Here is a 20,725-nt window from a genome sequence, read left to right on the forward strand (position 1 = left end):
GAATTTCTCCTTAATTTGCAAAGTCGTTAACACGTCCGGTAGCCGGAGCAATTATAACGGTACGGCTCGGTCTATGCGATCAATCCTTTGATCAGCGTGCTTCGTGCTCGCGCGCTCGCACACGCATGTATGGCGTTAATTGGATTACGAGCTATCGATTCGATAGCTAATGCGATCCCTGGTCGCGGGATTCATTTCGAGGAACGTAGTCGCCCTTTACCCGCCCTCCGTGGACAGTATTGCCCCGTCCATGCCAACAAATTGTATCTCTGCGTATCAACGGCAGTCGCTCGTAAACCAGTCGCGAAAAAGAAGCGTTCAACCACGCGCGCGTTACCGTTTCCATGAGCTACTAACCGTCGATCAGCCGCTTCGGGAGAGGTTCCTAAGAAACTAATGTTACGGCAAAAACGGTCTTCATACCGCTTCGTTTTTCTATTACGGAGAATCTTTTATGTATCTTTCGCCTGCGCGTTCGCGAACAAATACTCCGCGGATGTGCGCGCGTATTCTTACACGCTTTCGCCCCCCCCCTCTCTCTCTCTCTCTCTCTCTCTCTCTCTCTCTCTCTCTCTCTACCTCTTCGCTCTACGTGCTCCGGTGCTCCCCGTCGACGCGTCTGTGTGCATTCGTGTCTTGGGTTACGACAGAGTAGGCCCGTTATCGGGGCCTGCTGATTGCCTTTGAACAAAGAGGGCCCTGCCATGCGGACTGCGCCAGACGAAGAGCGCGATAGAAACGAGAGAGGAAAAGAGTAACACGAGGAGATTGTTCGTGATGAGGTGGTTAGACTGGTTCACGCACATGTGTGTGCGTGCTGGAAACACACGGTCTCCGGTGTGCGTCTTTAACTGCATGCGCTCGCGCGCGAGGTAAGAAAGCTCTCCGATTTTCTCCGTCTCCGTTCCTCCGTCGTTTCGCCTATTTTCTCGCTCCGACCAACGACACCATCTTCCCGCTCTTCCCTCTGCCCTCTCAGTTTGCTTTCTCTCTCTCTCTCTCTCTCTCTCTCTCTCTCTCTCTCTCTCTTTCTCTCCGTCCCTCTTCCACCCTCGCGTTTCGTCTCTCTCAAGCTTACCTGAACTTGTTCTTGGTGCGCGTAGAGATTGAACGCATCGAATGCGCTCGAGCAGAGTGGCGGTGGGGCGAGTGGTGTTGTTTGCGGTGCTAAATAGCGACGTTGCCCCATTGCATTCGTAGTAGGAGCAGGAAAAGGGTGAAAGTCTCTCGGAAAATTGTCGGCTCTTTCTCTCGGTCGCGCGGGTATATTCCTAAGAGAGAAAGAGAGAGAAAGAAAACAGGTGCGCAGAATTTATGCGAGTTAGCACATGGATAAAATTGAAATATAAAACGAGCGAGTACTGTTAGAGGAGAGGCAGAGAGGAAACCGGCGATCTTTTCAGAGGCCGCCAATTTATGGTTGTGTAACGTGAGCGCGGTAGCCCGTGCGCTGCCCTCTCCGACGATAATTTATTAATATCTGCAACACTTGTTGTCGGTCGGAACTCTTGTGCCTCGCTTCTAATCTCGAAATTAAATTGAGCCGCCTGATTTCGCATTTTTGCACGGACGAAACCTTTTCGTCTCTTATAGTCTCCTCTATCGCGCATGTACTAGAAGTGCTTCATGCACGATCGACATGATGCAACATACAAAGCTACTCCCAGCAATTCGTAATGCGCGCTTTTGTCCCGCAGTGTACTTACAATTTGACACGAGAGAGGACAAAGTGAAAAGAAAGGAGAGAGAGAGAGAGAGAGAGAGAGAGAGAGAGAGAGAGAGAGGGAGAGAGAGAGAGAGAGAGAGAGAGAGAGAGAATACTACACAATGGTGTGCGTGTAAGCACCCTCGTGTGTCGATGTCGCGATTACTTTTAAAGGTGTTAATGCGTGTGGAGGCGGGTTTGTTGGTCTGCTTCTCGTCCGATATGCTTGCCCTCTCTGCTCTCTTCTCCTTCCTCTTCGGCTCCTTGTCCCATTCTCGCTGGCACTGGTTTGTTTTGGTTCATCGAGTGCCGTGCACGTCGTGCGTGTGTCACGACTGTTAAGTGTGCGCCGCAATATACGCGACACTGGCGAAGGTGCGTTCGTGTATGCGTGGATAACAGAGCATACACACACACACACACACACACACACACACACACACACACACACACACACACACACACACACACACACACACAGAGGCATGCACGCGCGCACGTATGCACGTATACGGACGCACGCACGCACGCTGCGGTTAATGTTAACAGCCGTTAGTAAGACGTGCGTGAGTCTCATTCCCTGCTGGAAATTATTGTCTTGGATGTCGTGATATAGCAACGTCGCGCGTCCCATCAGAAACGTATTTCAGTGCCGCGAGGTCTAGTAAATATTTTAAAGGCGAATTAATATTGATGATGGATTAAACGCCATTAATTATACGTTCCTCGCAACGGTCAGTCTCGTTGCTATCTATTTGCCTTTACTTATACACTTGCCTTTCCACTTCCGCGTACGCTCGCCGGCTATCGTATCTGCTTAAGCTAACTTTATCGGGGGGATTATCTGCTTTCACGGGGCCTTCAGTAAATTACCGGGAGCGGCTACAATCCACTTGTTTCTTGTCTAGACTAATACCGGCGAGATAGAGACGGCTTCGTCTCTATCAGACCGCTGCTGGCCGACGAGCTCGCACTTCTCTTCGCGAAACGCCCGCGCTTCCGCTTGAACTTGAAGCCTCGTCCGACGTCGTATTGTCACGTAGTACGAATTTCGTCGTCTCTTTCTCTTTTATTCATCCGTCCTTTTCTTGGGTTCACAAAGCACACAATAGCACCCGGCCGATGCCGCTGGTGGTTATGCCTGAACGGTAGCAAACGAGAAACGGCAGCCGACAAGAAGAATCAGAAAAAGGAAGGACTGAGAGGCGAGCCGCGGTAAATCGTCCAACCAGAATCCTCAACCAGCGTTGCCGGTGACGCAGTTACGATCACCGCTTCGGGACACGGTTATGCTACTACTAATTTAAAAACTGTTTTTTTTTTCCCGAACTCCGTCGAGATACCACCGACGATATGACGAATGTATCGCGATTCGTTTCATCATCGAGCTTTCCTATCGAAACGCATTTGACGATCGAGCAATTCCGATCGACATTTTGAAATCTCTTAGATTACGGGAACGTTAATCCTGTATTCTGAAATGCGTAAAATCGTATATCGGGATCGTGTTTCAAATCGGATTATTATGCGTCGACAACAGGCGACATCGCGTGAGATGAAGCCCGATAGCGGCGCGAACGACGCGCCGCGTCTTGCGGACAAACGGGGATCCGGAAAATCCTGTTTCACTTGTGCCCACGTCTAGCCGGGATAAAAATATATCGATTTGAGACGGAACGAATCTCTCTCTCTCTCCCGTATCAGCGGCAGAATCACTTCTCTTACGTACGGCTACGAGGACGAGGACGACGCGCTGAAATCGGCGCACGCCACGGCGATCGAGTTCCTTGAACCGACCACGCCGCGTTATAGGTAGCCATCGCGGATGTTGCCAGTGCTGCTGCTGCTGCTGCTGCTGCTGCTGCTGCTGGTGCAATTCGGTTCCGTGAATCCCGAGACCAGTTTAATCCACGTCGAGTCCGTCCAATCTTCGCCGGCACTTCCTTGAACCGGAGAATGAGTTGTCAGTAGCGCCTTCACGTCGCGGCGCTAACGCCGCGCCGGTAGGCGGTTGTGCACGTATTATACATACACAAACGGAGAGCAGTTTCTTATTTCTTTCTGGCGATTGCCACCACGTCCTCCACGTCGCGACAGATGTTTCGCCTTTTTTCTCGTTGCGACCGATCGTGAAAACGATTAGTATCGATTTACGACAACAATTTCGCCTCGAGAGAGAGAGAGAGAGAGAGAGAGCCATCTGATTTCTGCGGTGCCATCAATAATCGCGTGGATAATTTTCGATAATCTCTACGCACACAATGCGGTATCTGCATAATTATATATTATTTTGTTAATACGAGTTTGTAGATATATTTTATTTTATTTATTTGTGAAAAAAATATCACATCATGTGCAAACATTTAAATACGTAATTTTAGGTATATAAATTATTTTTGCTACATTTTGAGGTCACATCGAACGTGCAAAAGTAACATCGCGTTTTTGACATAATCTCTGAATACAAGTCTATTGAACCTTATGCCCATAATGGCAGATTTCTACCTGAATCCAAAAGAATTCAAATTCATCTGAGGGAAACAGGTGTCAAGAGGCTAAAAGAGACGAGGCGAAGAAAGGGCAAGAGTAAAGTGAAAAAAAGAAGAAGCAATGGAAGAAAAAGTAAAGTCTCTGGCACCTAATTCCCCTTGTCTTATATTCCTTCGAGCGCATCGAGGGCCGCGTGCAGGCTTCTCAAGGATAACGAGTAATCCTGAATAGTGGATCTGCCGATCTAAGGGAGCTCACTCTTCTCTTCTTCTGCTCGCCTCCTTTCCTCGTTCGGTCTCGATTCTCGGGATCTAGAATTCTTTAATTATTAGATTTTGATCCATGGAGTGGACGCTGCGGGAGATACCTTCGAGGATGAAGAATCGAACAGGAGGAGGTCACTTTTTTTTTTTTAAGTCACTTCCTTATCTCTAGGGAAATGAGCAACATGAGATACCTATTATGCTTGTTTTTGTTCGACCCATCCATTAGAATCTATCCTCGCCCATCTTACTGTCGCTAGAAGAACGTGACTCGACGAAAAATAGAGGTTTTGTTTTGACAAATCCTCAAGTACTTGCGCGTTCGAATCTCTATCCTCGATGGACCCAAGTTTCTGGGGGCTCCACGCTTTTCCATGTGGAGATCTTCACGCTCTACGTATATTCGTGCAGAGTCCTCCGTTCTCCTCTTCTCCCCCGACTATCGAACTGACGTGTCTGCGAGCTGGGCAGAAAGAGAGAGAGGGGGTAACTTTACTCTTCGTTTTGTCGAGGTCCCTACCAACCTGGTCCGATGTAAACACGAGTGGCTGATAGCCGTGGGGCCCCGTGATCGTGGCGAGAGGCTGAAGAGGTGAGGGGCCCACGAAAGGGAGACAACTAGAGAGAGAGAGAGAGAGAGAGAGAGAGAGAGAGAGAGAGAGAGAGAGAGAGAGAGAGAGAGAGAGAGAGAGAGAGAAAGGGAGAAAGGGAGGACCGTTCTGGGTCCGAGCGTTGCCGACACGGGACGAACGAGACCGAGTCGAGATACAAACGAAACGAGCAAAGGGGAAAAAAAGTGAAACACGAGGGAGGCAAAGTGCAGCTGAGCCTCAATGGCGTAGCCACTTGCAACTTCATCCAATCTTTCGGCTTTACATCATCAAGAGTAAAAATATATTCTTTCCGTACAATATATTTTGGGATATTTTTAATGCAAGTCAATTGTGTGTATGTGTGTTGTATTTAAAAGATATACATTAATTATTAAAAAAATTTTATGCACATATATTAATTCTAAATGTTGATAAATATTTTACAAAGAAAAAAAGTGTTTTATTCATTAAATCGTTATTATCTAAGTTTATATGAATTATTATTATATATTCTTTTCAAAATTATATATTTAATCTAGTTAGCGAAGAGTATTCCTTTTTTTTTTCTATTTTCTTCTTTCTTTTTTAATAATGAGTGCTGTTCACAACTGTCTCTCATTATTTGTTCCACGAACCTTCTCGTTAACGGTTAAAATAATGAATGTAGGCCATCTATTGTCGTTAGAGTGAGTCTGTGATTTTTCCGGAAAATATACGAACACTAAGCTGACCCCGGCGAATTGTAGCAACGGGGATAATTTTTTTTTTAGGTTGAATAATGACGACCCGATCCATTGTGTGCAAGTCAGCCTTCAATAGCCTAGGGCCCTAGCCAGACAGGGCCTCAACGGTTTATATTCGTCGAATTGGGTCACAGTGAAGTGCTTGATTGTATTTTTTGTCCTCTCTCTTTCTCTTTCTCTTCCACTATTTTCTATCTCCGTTTGCTTGCCAGATCTTGGTTTCCACTTGTTCCTCATTTCATCTCCCTTTCTCTTTTTTGCCCCCATGTCTCCCTTACTTCTCCTAGGATGCGTCGAATGATATTTTTTTTTTTTTTCGACACGGGGAGAACGTGAAAGAGCAAAAGAAGGCAGTTGCGGGTGAGGGGTAGGTGTCATTATGAAAATGATACTGTACCTGTAGCCAAGAGGACAGACCGCAGACCATGGTAATTACGCGTAATGAAACGCCCGGGTCCACGGTGGACGAGAGAGGCGGCGAAGAGCAATTGACGACGTTTATACTTACACGCCGTGGTTCTGAAAACCGGGTAGACTGCGACGCGATATCGCGTGTAAATAAGTCGTAAAAATCGGCGCGCCCTCCTTCCATGGAACGATTACATATGAAGTCGTCGGTGATGAAGTATAAAAGAAAAACTTCGTCAAAGCAAAATGCATTTTCACAAGTCAAAGAAACGTAGAGATAATTTTTATTCTATATTCCATTTGATAATTATTATGAAAATATTTTCACAATAGATGTGAACATACGGAACGTTTTAAATAAAGCAGATTGAAGACCGTGCAATATAATATATTCCGATATATTACCTGTAGTCGATCGAGTGATGCGCCAGTGAATTCAGACACGTCAGTCAGTCGGTGTTTGTCTAATGATGTATTTTAAAATATATTGATTATTACTTACACACTTACGTTGTAGCATACATATGACATCTTTTTCGACAATCTTTTTCGCTTTCATCGTCGATTTACACTTTCGTCTCGCGTCCTCCATCGCTACCTGGGATATATGTCGTACATGTGCACGGTCCACATCTGAAATTCCCTAACACGTGTTCCACTCGCGGTCACACAATGTTTAGCCTTTTGTTTGACGTGAATCACCTTCCATGTGACTCTCAGCGCGTAGCGCCGGCGTGTGCGTAAAGTACTCGGCGTAAGTCTCGGTTGTATGTGGATGTTCAACAGGTACGTAGGAGCCCTCTCTTTCTCTCTTTCTCCCTTTCTCTCGTTCTCTCGCTCTCTCTCGCTCTCTCCGACGGTGCTCTCTATACAGAAACGCCACACGTTACACACGTACGTAGCGGCTCCATACATGATGAAGGGCTGCCAGTATTGTCTCTCTTACCCTGTATGACTCACTAGAGGCGTACCATAAAATAGTCATAGAAGTGAGTTATGCCGTGACCCTCGAGCGTCGTAACAAACTCACGTACCACGCGACTTCTGGACGCGCTACCTGTATTGACAATACTTCGATACTGAACGCGCATAAACTAATATTTACGAACAATCATGCGTAATTATATTGGTGCGAAGCAACGGCAGCCTCTCGCTAATTGAATTCATATTTTCTCCATTCGCGTTATTGATATTCTTCGGACGAGCTGTTAAACGCTACAATCGATACAATCTATCGACATTACGTTTGACATTCCGCAGATGGTTTAAAGAAACGTAAATCTATGTCTTATTGGAACGCTAGTTATTTATACGCGCTACGGCTTTATTAACTCGTTACTTCAACGTTCTTTTCTATACGACTGTGCGATATGCGGAGATAAAAATGACGACATGTACATAGTGAGAATAAGGAACTGATGACTGATGATGATTAAATAAACGTCAATAACAATTTACACACCCTTTAGAAAGTTCAGAACGTTTACAAATTATGCAACCGCAATATTCTACTTTCTCTAATTATTGAATATGATATTTATCAGGGAGTTTCATAGATAAGCGAGATAACATTTCGCAATCCGTTATCTGCAAACCTGTCTTTCAGATTCATTTGTTGTTACTTGTTTAACGGTCAATCTCTCTTCGTTGCACAATGGACAAACGTTTTTTTTTCCTGACTTCGCGGTAGCGCTATTAATGCGATTTTACCACTTCGGCTTATTCAGTTCTCTTTAGTTTAAATGTCCGCTCCCTCTGAGATAACGATCCACATAGTACACACGAGTTGAACGATACAGATCGATAGACTTCAGAAAGAGACTACGAAGGGGTTAGCTACTGTATGCAACCCGATGTCAGTCAATATGCCCGACGAATACGTTGACAGAGATTGAAAGCGACGGTTAAAGATAAGTGGAGATAGAGAAATAGATGCTTAATCGTGAATAACAAGTAGATTGGCTACCTACTGCGACAACGATTTCCAGATGAATATTCGATAGAGCTGCGGACAACTTACTCAATATCGGAAATATACCGCGGTATAAAATAACGCATAATGTTTATGCGAAAAAATCGACGATTATTAAGTCCAGGAGAGATCAGTATTGCCGCGAGGAATATTTATCAATGTGTAAATAAACTGCAATGATCTTATCATCTTCTCGATAGTGTTAATAGCACACCGCGATTAGTGTTCGTGGTGTTTTTAATACTACACTTATCATATACGGCGCATCTGAGATTTATATCTTATCCGCGCGAAAGAATATTTACGTACGTAAATACGTCTTAGAAAATTATGCTAATTTAGTTATATAATTATGCTGCTAAAAAAATGATTGTAACGCTTGATTTCTACAGGAACTCTGCTTCTCTGTGTGGCAGCGAAATGATGGAAAGGATACGCGTATGCAGCACAGTTTATCATTCTTCAGTTCCTGAAAGCTTAGCTCGTGCAGCTTATACTCGCGTCTAGTATTTCCAGCTGCCGTAGAAAACGAAATCGTTAGCGGAGCCATTTCTTCGCTCTCGTTGCTCCCGACACATGGTTAACAGTGACCCAGATCTAAAGTGGCTGATAATTACGGCGAGTTGTCAGCGAGTAGCAGAAGTAAATCTAAGTGTCTACTGGACGTCGAGGGATCGTTCTCGAGTGGCCGGTATAGATGGCAGGTCGTCGTGTAACGAACACGAGAGCGAAACCAGAAAGAAAAAGAATAAATAATGAAAGAGAGAGAGAGAGAGAGAGAGAGAGAGAGAGAGAGAGAGGGGGGAGGGAGGAGAGAGATGAAGAGCGATGGGTTAGGGGAATGATGAGGGAGCATGCGGTCTAAATCGAGAATAGAGACGTGCACATCATCCAGTGTGTCCAAGCATACACATTCGGGATTAGCTCGGTTATCCTAAGTAAGCACTTTTGAATTTTGAACAGATAAAATTTGAATAGATGTCGCATTCTGAAACACAAACGGACCAATATAACAGAAAATAGGGTGAGAAGAGAAATACAAAGGACTGGCAAAACATGGATTTGCTTACCGCTTTTCTCTCTGCTGCTCATCTTCCTTCTTTTTAAATCATTGAATCATTTAATTTTTTTTTTAAACAAATGTAAAATTTAATCGTTCTTCTCAGGACAAGGAAAATGATACGCGGGAATATAACTTTTACTACACGCTTCCTACATAAAAGTTTTCTTTTCCTTTCTTTTTTCAAATATTTACTTGCACATCGTTTACATACTTTGGTTTTCTTTCTGTCTTGTGCTTTTATTTTTATTTATTTTACATAGCCTGTTGAAACGAACTAGAGTAGAGTCTCTTGGTATGATTCATGTTATTTGCACGATGTTTCTTTTCCCTCTCGTCTCTCCTCTTGCATACTCTTTCTTATCTCTTTCCCTTTCTCTACAGGTCACATGTGCTTTCTCCGTTCTTCCCTCGAGTGACATAATTACGCAGCGCCCCGAGGCTACTCTACCTGAGTCACTCGTCTTCACTTTCTTTTGTTCTCGTTACCACACCGATAATATTTAATGATTTTTTTAGATGTCGAGGTAATTATACATGTATTATGATTCATCATCAAACGCGGAAATTTCACAAAAGCGGAAATGAGTTTCGTCAACGCAATTATCGTGTTTTACAAAATCTATTCTGCTATCTTTTCAAAAACGTAAAAAAAAAAATACAATTTGTATGAATTTGTCTTTATCGATTTATATTTTACGATAATATTTCTCAAGTAAAATTGCAGTAAAAAAATTTATTTTTAATTACACGTGTCACTTGACACCGTTTCATCAACAACATCGCCATTGTTCGTTCTGGTGGATGACGATCCTTGCATCCTCTACAGGTATGCGAAGATATATTCGCATTATTATATGTTATTATTATTTGGTAAAGGAGTAGACGAACTCGATCTCGTATTCATTGCGACTACCTCTTTACAATAGATATTTCCTCTTCACCACTGGTTGGTCTTCTTCTATTTTTATAGAATGGCAAAGGTGTACCTTAACCGAGATTTGCGTATCAATAGCTCCCCTACTAAGTTCGCAGGTGTACTGGCCTATAGAATATAAGAGAACAAATCTTTTGGGACAAGTGTGTTACGCTGAACGCTATGGAAAAACGTTACACCATTTTGTTCCCTTCCTTTTCCATCTCGGCCGTTCGTTGGTCGTTCCCCCTTCGCCTTTTAGTTATATGTTCAGGGACGACCAGGGCGAGAGACGGAAAGTTCGCATTATCGAGGGTTCGGGGATCGAGGGTGCACTTTGGTGTGTGCAGTGTATGGGAATCTCACAGGTGTATGGTTTTCTAAGAGAGACCGAGAGGACTTTGCCCCCAGGCGAATGTTCGTTCGCTGCGTATGGGGGTGAGCGCGAGATACAGAGTGGGGGAGGGGGTTATGACTGTGATGGCGATATTAAAACACAATATCTCGTAGAACGAGAGAGAGTGCGATGTGAATAACGTAGGTAAAACTGGTGATGGAAAGTGATGACACTGCTCGAATGCACGTGTATGGGAATTCGATACTCACCGCTTGAAAGACGTAGAGATCGGCCAGACGGGTCAAGAGTACTACCGCAAAGTCTCTCACGGATTGAAGCCTTGAAAAATTTCAATCGCTCTTATAATCCTTCATCCATCGATATATCCATCGAGAGATTATCTACGGTGTTTGCACGTGGCGAGGCAAAACTAAATATGCGTCATACTGTGGTCTACGGAGAACTGCGATGTGTTTTATGCATTAGTCATTACCCATCTAATACGTAATTGTACATATTAAATATACCTGTGAAGCGCTGCGTGACTGAAATTAAAAAAAATGTAAGGAGATGTCTGTTAATGGCATCATCAATCAGTCCCGGCAAATGGTTCTACCAATGATACAATCGCAATAAAACGGTAGTCGTTAAACGTTCGTACCATCGACCATGAAAGGGTTAATGTTTATCGAATTTAACGATACGATGTCAAAAAGATACGACGGTTAAAGGTAACAGCGGTTTGTTAAAGAGAACGTTAAACGTTGAACCTGTGAAAAAAAATGGATTGCTACAGCCGAAATTGTAACTAGAAAGTTCTCGTGAATTCGTCAAAGTTCATGTATGATTTATATCGCTTATCAGCATGCGACGAAACATATCAGTGTTGTCACGTTGAAAAGATTAGAAATTCTTATTCTTCAAGTGCGATTATAGTTTATTCTTTGTGTATAATATGAAACAAAAACTTGAAATATATAAAAACGCAGTTTCTATAATCGTGAATAAATATTTTATTGCTACAGAAAAATAATTATTATTAAATTATTATTAAAATTTAAATAAAATTTAGAATAAAATTTAAAATTATTATTAAATTATTATTAAAATTTAATTAAAAAATATAATTAAAATATAATTATTATAAAAATAATTATTGATGTGTGTGGTAATAATTGTGTGTGTGTGTGTGTGTGTGTGTGTGTGTGTGTGTGTGTGTGTAAAAATGAAATAAATATTCATTATTTTATTCTCAAATTTAGTGATGTGTTTCTAATTATTATTTCTAATCTATTGAAATCTAAAAGAAGAAATTCTATTTATCTTGCTATAGATTTTGAAGATAATAAATTTGCTTTGCTACGCTGACCAGCGAAAATCGTGTAAAGATTTAAGCTTTTTAGCTGGTATTCTTAAAATCGCTTTATGGCGCAGTTTCATCTTTTTGAAAAATGGGAATTATCTTTGAAGATTCATGACAATCTTAAGTTTGTATATCCAAGTTTTCTCTGATCTTTTTTCCGACTTGGATCGGCTAAAGAACAAGAAGAGAAAAAAGGCTTCGACACACGTTCTATGCGCAAATGCGATAGTAATGCATTTTCCGTTATAAATTTTCCGAAAGCGTGAGTAGAGCGTAAATCGATCAGGTCTGCCTTAGCTTGCTATGGATGAGATTTTGTTCGTTTTTGGGCCTTGCTCCCGTACAAGAGGGGCCCATGATGAGTCACGGACGGTGCCCCGCGGCGAGAGAATCCAGTGGCTCTCACTTGCTTTCTGCACAATATTCGCATTAATATTATTATTTCTAATAGCAGTAAATTTGAATGTAGCATTGATATGAAAAAAGATTCTGGATAAAAAGTACTTGTATAACAATCTTTATCTTTTACTTCGATTAACTACAAATTGATTTTTTTTTATCTCAACGTTTAAATCTGAAGGGATTGTGGCGATTTTAAATGTCATCAATAATATACGTCGTCAATTATAAAAATATTAAAGTACAAGTAAATATAATATTAACGAAATGTTGATTTCAATTGTTTCACAATTAATACATTTTCTGGATGTTAGCATATAATTTTAATATTAATTTAAAAACAGTCCTATCTTTTTTGATTATTTACGAGAAAATTGCTGTTGACAACATTGATAATGACTGGTATAAATTTGACTGGTAATATGAAAAGGAAAATTTGAGAACCCCCCAACGATAGCCAGGGGTTAGGAACACGTGCAAGCTCAAACGGCCCAGGTCTCCCTCGCTTCGTGTTCAGATCGACTCGAACGAATGTGTGAGTTGAGATATAGGAGCCTTTCCTCTCTCAGCTTCCCTCCTTCCTCCCGACAGTCTTCTCCCACCTTTTCTCCGCTCTCCGTCCTAAGTTATATCCGCAAGGGGAGATTTGTATTTGTGCATCAGACGTATTGTTTGCCTAGGTTGGCTTCCCTGGCAGGTTAGCCACCTGTTGACTAAGTTAAACCTTCTTGTCCATCCCTTGGACGACAATGTTTTTAACTGAACCTACCGATCAATCCTAATCTCTATTTTGTCCTCTGGCTTTACAAACTTCTAACTTTAATAACACGGAACTGTACATTTAAAATCGATGTCTACAACTCGATGCATTTCTCTTTTTCATTATCCATCTTTTTTTTTTCTTTCCTCATTTCCTGACAAAGAAGGCACACAGGAGTGTTTTCAACTACGCAGTTTTCAACTACGAAGGAGTTTTCAACTACGCAGTTTTCAACTACGAAGTTCCATGATTTCTACAAATTATGGGAAATGTTTCTAATCTCTTAATATAAAAAAAGTGCCTCTTTTTTTGTATGTAAATTTTATAAACCTGATTATCTTTATAACTTCTGTCAAAATATTCTTGTTTTTTTTTTTTTTTTTTTCCCCGGAAAGTATACACTTTAAATGAAATGTCATTAATAGTCGAAAAATATTTGTATGTTTATGTAATTATTGTTGAAAGAAAAATAAATCTTTTTTCCAATCCTTTGAAATTTGCATCTTTCAGAATCTGAATTAGAGTCTGGATCCTACGATTCTGCTTAATAGCAGGATAATGTAGTTCTGAGTTTGTTATTATATAAAGAAATTGTTGCGAAGTGATTTAGATTAGCAGGAAGCAACAAATGCAAATCAGACGTCTTGTTGCGGTTTGCTATCGAAGAGAGACGCGAACGTGATTTGTCTTAGATGTGCGAAAGTGCGAAAAATATCGAATTAATTGCGAATGTACTCGTACGTAATATACATATATATATATATATATAAAATATATAAGTGACAGCCTGAAGCACACGACCTCAGTCACTCGAACAAAACGAAACGACGTTTTCAAGACGAAACGACGTTTTCACGAGACTTTAATTGCGTCGCAATTAAAACGATCTATCTCTTCGCGATCTAATCAGCTGATACGATCTTCCTTAACTTTTAAATATCGGTCGCATTAATCTCGCGCGTTCGTACGAGATTTCCTTTGGGACTTTTAATCAAACCGCGTTTCCTCGGTCTCCTCTTATCTCGAACAAACCTGTTTCCCGACAGAGCAGACATGAAAGCCACGAATGATGAATCACAGTGCTCTCATAAACATCTCATTTTTACTTACGACGACACTAGTGATCCCTAACTTTAACGTAACTGCCGTTTATGGGTTCACGCTGTCTCATTAGGCTCAACAAATCAGTAACAATCAGTCAATTTCGTCGAGAAAATTTTTTAGCCATTATTTTAATTTTGAGATTTAATTAACTATAATCACGCACTGCTCGTATTGTTATGATATTGTCTAATATTATATTCTTGTGTCAGACGTCGAAATATATCAGACGTAAAAATAAGATTTTATACATATATATATATATATATCTAAATTTATATATATATATCTAAATTTATATATATATATATATCTAAATTATCACGCTTTTATTTCTAAATTAATGTCGTAAGGGAGCGATTAATCGACGCAAACGTCGATCGAAGAAGGAATCGAACGTGATTTGAGACGCGAGGAAAAAAAGAGGATGCTGATTGGCGCGTAAATAAGGCAGCGTGTATTCTTAGTTACGACCTTACCTCCACATATACAACGATACAATCTCGGCGAACGAAGATATTCATGTCGGAATGAAATTTCCATCTGGAATTGCCCGTTGGCCCGGTTCCAGCTGAATTCAGAGCTCGGCTGCGCGACGATCCTTCCAACAATCCTGCAAATCGATTCAAACATATTCAAAGTTATTCCCCGATATATACGCGGATACTGTCACCATGCTATAATAGCCACGGGATTACAATAGAGCTCGTTGTCACACGTTTCGTTTAAATCAGGCATATTCTGACTCACGTCGACGTAACTTACGCGATGAATCCGTGCCCGTGCGATAGGAATAGTCTAAAAAAAGGGAAGATTCTTGATCGCGCGAATTTCTCTGTTCATCACAAGATCGTGCTTTACATCGGCTTTTTCTTTTTAGTGAAAAACGATTATTAAATTATATGTCTATGCAAATGTGCGAGGTAGCTAGAACTATATAAATTAGAAATTATTACGCAAGATATACATTTAATCTGATTGGCGATCTAATCTGCGTTTCATTTTCCAACGGAAATAGTCATGGCAGTTCCATTAAGAGCAGTCAGCGAAACATTTACAATTGTATCGCTAGACGTACCTTAAAAATCTGTCATGTTTTGAAATTACAATTATCATGAGATAATGTGTTATAATTATATAACGCGAATTTCATTTGTCTCGGACGCAACGCGTTGGCCGTTGTATCTCGCATTTCGTTCGTAGAAGAGAAATAATAACGCCGGGGAAGAGAAGAAAAAGAGAGAAAGAGAGAAGAAGACAGGAAGATGGTCGATAAGCGCGCGCGCTCAAGGGTGCGATTATGTGGGAAAATAGAAATTATCTCATCTAACAGCCGCTTCGCGGCATTCGCGTATCACGTAACGTAGCTCGATACGGGTTCCGTTTTCCTAATCGCGGAAAATGGTTATAATTAAAAGGGCCCTCTGAGCAGCGGCCGTGGCGGCGGCGGCGGCGGCGGCGGCGGCGGCGGGGGGCGAGCGAGCAACGGGAGCGTTCGCTCGCGGAAACTGTAAGTGTACCGCGATAATACCCGCCGGCAACCGTTCGTTCGCTCGCTCGCTCGCCATTGGCCGACGCCTAATTTCCTTTCCGTTATTCATAGGCAGCGCGCGCTCTCTATCTCTGGTCTATCTGTTGCAGCTTTACGGCTAATTAGCTGGTCGATCTACTTGCGCCGCGCGGCGGACAGAACACGGCAATAATTAAGTCGACCGGGTATCGCTGTGCTCTTGATTACTTCTATCGATGATTGCGGTTTAATACTCGCCCGTTAGCGCTATATTCCAATAAGTCTCGCTCATATGTTGCAATTGCGATAGGTATACGATTTGCTCGCCCGTCACTTGTCGCCCGTCATCGAAAATCATATACGTCTCTTTCCTTCCTGCGCGAACCGGTAAATTATATTAGCGATATCACGTGATGCGAGATTAAATTTTTCTCAGACACAAGTCAAATTTCAACATTTAATTTTCAATTTTGAAAACACTTTTATAACGCTGTAATATTTAGGCATTTAAAACTATATACATTTAATATCCAAGTGTTTCTGACGCTTATCAATTTTCTATGTATATATGATGTACAACGATTTTGTGTCAAAGGATGTAAAAATTTTGGTCCGATACAGAGCTGAAAATAATTTTATTCAAGTGATTATACATTGCATACATATAAAAAAATTATTATTTTACAATATCTAAAGTTTTTCCCGTATTATCATCATATATCTGAATACTTGTAATTTTTAAGTGCTTCAGCAAAGCTATTATATAATATTTCATGCGAGCATTTGTACCCTTTAGGCGCAGTTTATCGCAATTTAATATGCAGATGACACTCGACAGTGAGTTGGCTTCAGGCTGAATATAATTTTGATAATTGTAAATCACTGTGTTATCGAAACGTTAATTGTTTGGAGTAATAGGTCTGGAGGTGTCATTAATCGGCGATGCGTGCGTTTGCGAGAGATATTTAATTCAATTAACGCGTCGCGCGTGCGGTACAATCGCGTGTTTGATTACGTGCGCCGAGGATTCATGCTACGATAGGATTGTGCGAGAGAAAATCATTGGTAACGAAATGTCGCGGTCTGTTAACCGACGACAATCATCGCTGAGTCAGCGTTTTGAGCAAAAATCGTTGAGCTGTTGATAAAAGTGAAGTATCTCTCATTTTGTAGTACGCTCGCCTGAGTCTTGTGCAGTCTCGTAATGTCGACGCAGTGCGGCAATGTTCGATGGCGTCATTTCTCTCACGATATAATAAACGCTAGTCTCTTTTTCTTTTGTTTGTTTCGGCGAATTATGCCGTTTGTAATTACGCCGTTGTCAAAATTGTGCAATAGAGACGGATTCGATTGATTAATATCGTTGCTACCTACTAAATATCTTAGTAAAAAGACGCATGTATCAATGTATATAATACAAATATAATATTAATTTTATTAATAATTTTTATTATATAATAATATATAATAAAATTATTAGACTTTGCAAATGCAAGATGGATAAAGATGATGAGATATATAAATGATTACACATATTATTGAATGAGAAATTATTTTAATTAATAAAATATAACATTTAATAATAAAATTAATTGTTATGAGATTATATAATTTAAATATATAACTAATAATAAAATTTGCGATTAAAAGATGAATATACTTGATTCATCCAATATCTTGATCAAGAATAATGATATTTTCTCATCTCTCGTGCAAGTGGATATTAATATAAGAAGAAGCTAGTATATTGCAGTTTGCAAGAACAATCGATCAATGACACAGTAGGAGGTAATAATAACGGGAAAACGCGTAGTCGATATATTTAGTTTTGTTGTTGGCACACTGCACCACGCAATAATAGCGTGCGGTTTGATTTTGACAGAGACACCCGAGTGATAAAAGTTTTTGTTAGTCGACGGTGCGGGGATATCGTTGCAGAAAATTGCCATTCGATTGCGCACTACCGCGTAATATTGTAATCTTACGCGGGACAAAGAAACCCTTGCGTGTCCATAGACGATCGAGATTGGACCGATAGTCGTAACGGTTATCTGGGTTATCTCACCTGCCGTTTATCCAGGCGATTTCGTCATAGTAAACGTGATGGACGAAGGCAATGTTTTGAATGTCATGTATTGTCATGTATTTAGTATATAAGTACGCTGTGTAATAATAACCTAGATTATTAATTTCATGTAAACTTGAATTTTCTATGCTACAACAAAGTTACGTTTTTATTTTTATATACGAATTTCAATGTTTCTCAAAATTTGATAAAATCTTGTCTTTTTAAAATGATCAAAATATATTAATTTGTACTTGCGTACTGAGAAAACATTTATTCGCTATCATCGTCAAGAAATAATTTTAAGAAAGAAAGAAGCGATTGATTTTTGGATAGCGAAAAATTCCTGGGTTTTACTACGCATGATTATGTTTTATTACGCATATTTACAACAGCTATTCTCGCCTACGTTCTACGTTTCTTCGATTTTACATAATAGTCTCCAGCTGAATGCAATTTATAAGAACTGTCACTTGTCACACTCTGTTCTTTCTTCCTTATTAGGATGACGAATTTTTTTCTTTTCTAAAACTTCCTTCAGTTTAATCTCCTTTTCATTTTTCATGAAAGCTATATGCTTTTAACATAGTGTTTGTGTCTACCTGGTTTAATCTGTTTTTCTACATTTTCTCCTTTTTTTTGACCTATTTACAAATTTTGAACAAGAGCTATACAAAAATCTACATCAAAATTTTCTCACAATCTGTCATTTTTAAAATTGATATTCTTCTGTTATTGAGAAAATGTGGCATTCACAATGCTGCCTTTGTCACCATCATGTTTAGTATGATGTGCAATGATTGAAAAATAATATCCATATTTCTGTGTTTATATTTTTAATGTTTATTTTATAGAAGTTTTAGATGAAAGGAATAAAAAAATATTAATATCTTAAAAAATCTTATTCGTGAGTTTTAAATAGGAACTATTTAAGTTAACAATTTTATAACGTTTATGAATTTACAAAAACTAAAATTTTATAAAAATTAAATCAAATAATTATATAATATTATAATAATTAATAATTATAATTTTAGTTTATAAAAACTAAAGCAGAGAAATTTTCAGACATTGATATTACGTTGCGAAAATATGAGAATTATTTTTATGGTTATTTTTATGGACAAGATCGTTGCTCTTTATCCGATTTATTATTCGCAATACAACGTGGTGCGTACAAGTCGCATCAATCGTAAACAATCATTAAACCATGTAGAGAATATCATCCGAGACCTCTCTTCCTTTCTTGCTTTCTTCCTTTCTTTAGCTATCGTTACTACGTACGCATACTAACGCACTCCAGATAAATAATTGTGCGTCATTATGCAAACAGCCATACAGAGCCATCATCGACGCGGGCACAATGTTGCTAATGACACGAGATAGTCTAATGATTCTAATCGCCGCCGCCGGTACGAGCAATCAGAGGGATTGGGTAAGGTTACGGTGTCATGGTCAATCGTGTTTGTATTACCAACGGATCGAAGAAGTGGGCTCCTCTCGTCGTTTCACTGTTGAGAAAAAGTATGTTGCATCCCGTGAGCGTTGCGGCGATTGCGCGGCGGTTACCGCAGCGCGAGACTCGAACAACCTGTAATCTCGGAATTAACTCTTACTTCTCTCTCCCCTCCCCCCTTTCTCTCTCTCTCTCTCTCTCTCTCTCTCTCTCTCTCTCTCTCTCTCTCTCTCTTTACTTATCTTTTTCTGTCTCTCGACGGAGAATCGCCAAGAGACAGCGGCGTAGAGGGAGAGCAAGCAAGGCCAAGTTTAGATCATCGACGACGACGACGACGACGACGACGACGACAATGACGACGACGACGACGACGACGACGATATCGGTCCCGCGAGCAAGCTTCACTCCCCGAGCGGAGTGACAGTGTTCCTCGCTCGCCCGTTCGCTTGCTCGTTGATTGGCGAGGATTCTAATGAATGGGAGGTATTCCCTTTCGTAATCTCGCCTCTAATTGCACGTCGCGTAACGGCCTTTTCGATCGATCGTTAAGGTGCCTCGTTCAAGGATCCCCGGCGAGACTCGCGCGTTCGCGAGATATATCTGGATCTCCACTTTTCTCTCTCTCTCTCTCTCTCTCTCTCTCTCTCTCTCTCTCTCTCTCCATCTCGCGAAATGCGCCCGCAGGCTCTATGATTAACGACGCTAATGGCACCGAGCCGCGGCGTGCGCGCGCGGAGACAATGCGTCTCCGAGATGCGATGCAATGCATCGATGCAGCACAATACGCGACGCGATATATCTGAAAGTCGCCGGCGCGACCGGTGATCGATCTAACCGCCGATAGCGCGCCGGCGACTGCGATTGCCGGCGATTAAGAAGCCGTAATGGCCCGGCATTATGCATGCCTCGACGGGGAAAATTGTACCGATTACCGATCGAAGGATATGTAATTTTTTAATTAAGACACACCGTCGAGAGAGAGAGAGAGAGAGAGAGAAAGACCGTGTCTATTGAGATCCGCGTCTTTGTCGCGTACTCTCGTCCCTCGAGACGATCTACGGCATTATCGTTCGAGCGAGCGTATTATTGCTACATATTATTTATCTGCCGCGTTTGTAGGGAACTATCAGGTTCCCCACGATGATTTGCGTCACGTGTGCTTCGCGGAAAAATTCATCGCGTCGCCGACGGCACGCGGCTCCCGCGCTTCGATTTTACAAAGATATCACCGTTTTGCCATCTAAGAGTTATTCTTTCTCGGAATAACAACCCGCGTTCAAACAATGCAGGTCCACGAGATGACCTTAAAACAATACGTGGCGTGACGTTGAGATAACATGCGGTCGATGCACGCGTGCGTGCGTGCGTGCGTATCGCGTACATGCAGCTACGAAATGTAAGCACAGCCACGTGTTACGAGGCAACACGTGTCGCGCGGTGCCAGTGAAAATAAATCATGCGCCTCGGGGCGAGGAAGCTTCTAGAAAGGGCAAATGACTGCGGCTGGAAGAAATTCGAGAAAAAGGCCGAAGTTCGAGACCCTCGTCAGCTGGTTCTGTTCTGTCTCGTGCCATCCAAGGACAA

The 20,725-nt window shown here is 41.2% G+C and overlaps 1 protein-coding gene and 1 long non-coding RNA gene across 5 annotated transcripts in view; one reads left to right on the forward strand and one right to left on the reverse strand.

Moving 5' to 3' along the window:
• Nucleotides 1–20,725, forward strand: part of LOC105432975 (uncharacterized) — a 296,484-nt gene that overhangs the window by 187,813 nt on the left and 87,946 nt on the right. The gene's annotated exons all lie outside the window — the stretch shown is intronic.
• The window catches only part of LOC148935800 (uncharacterized), a 259,524-nt gene that overhangs the window by 110,897 nt on the left and 127,902 nt on the right, over nt 1–20,725 (reverse strand). For 2 of the 4 annotated variants that reach the window (XR_016140232.1, XR_016140230.1), the window contains one exon: nt 14,590–14,723. The exons of 1 other annotated variant lie outside the window; for it this stretch is intronic. This is a non-coding gene — a long non-coding RNA (uncharacterized LOC148935800). Of the gene's footprint in view, nt 1–9,877; nt 12,264–14,589; nt 14,724–20,725 lie in introns of those variants that run through there. One more of the 4 variants, XR_016140233.1, reaches the window with a different exon arrangement.

Source organism: Pogonomyrmex barbatus, unplaced genomic scaffold (genome assembly GCF_055798465.1).
Source record: "Pogonomyrmex barbatus isolate J1 unplaced genomic scaffold, ASM5579846v1 scaffold4, whole genome shotgun sequence".
NCBI classification, from domain to species: domain Eukaryota; kingdom Metazoa; phylum Arthropoda; class Insecta; order Hymenoptera; family Formicidae; genus Pogonomyrmex; species Pogonomyrmex barbatus.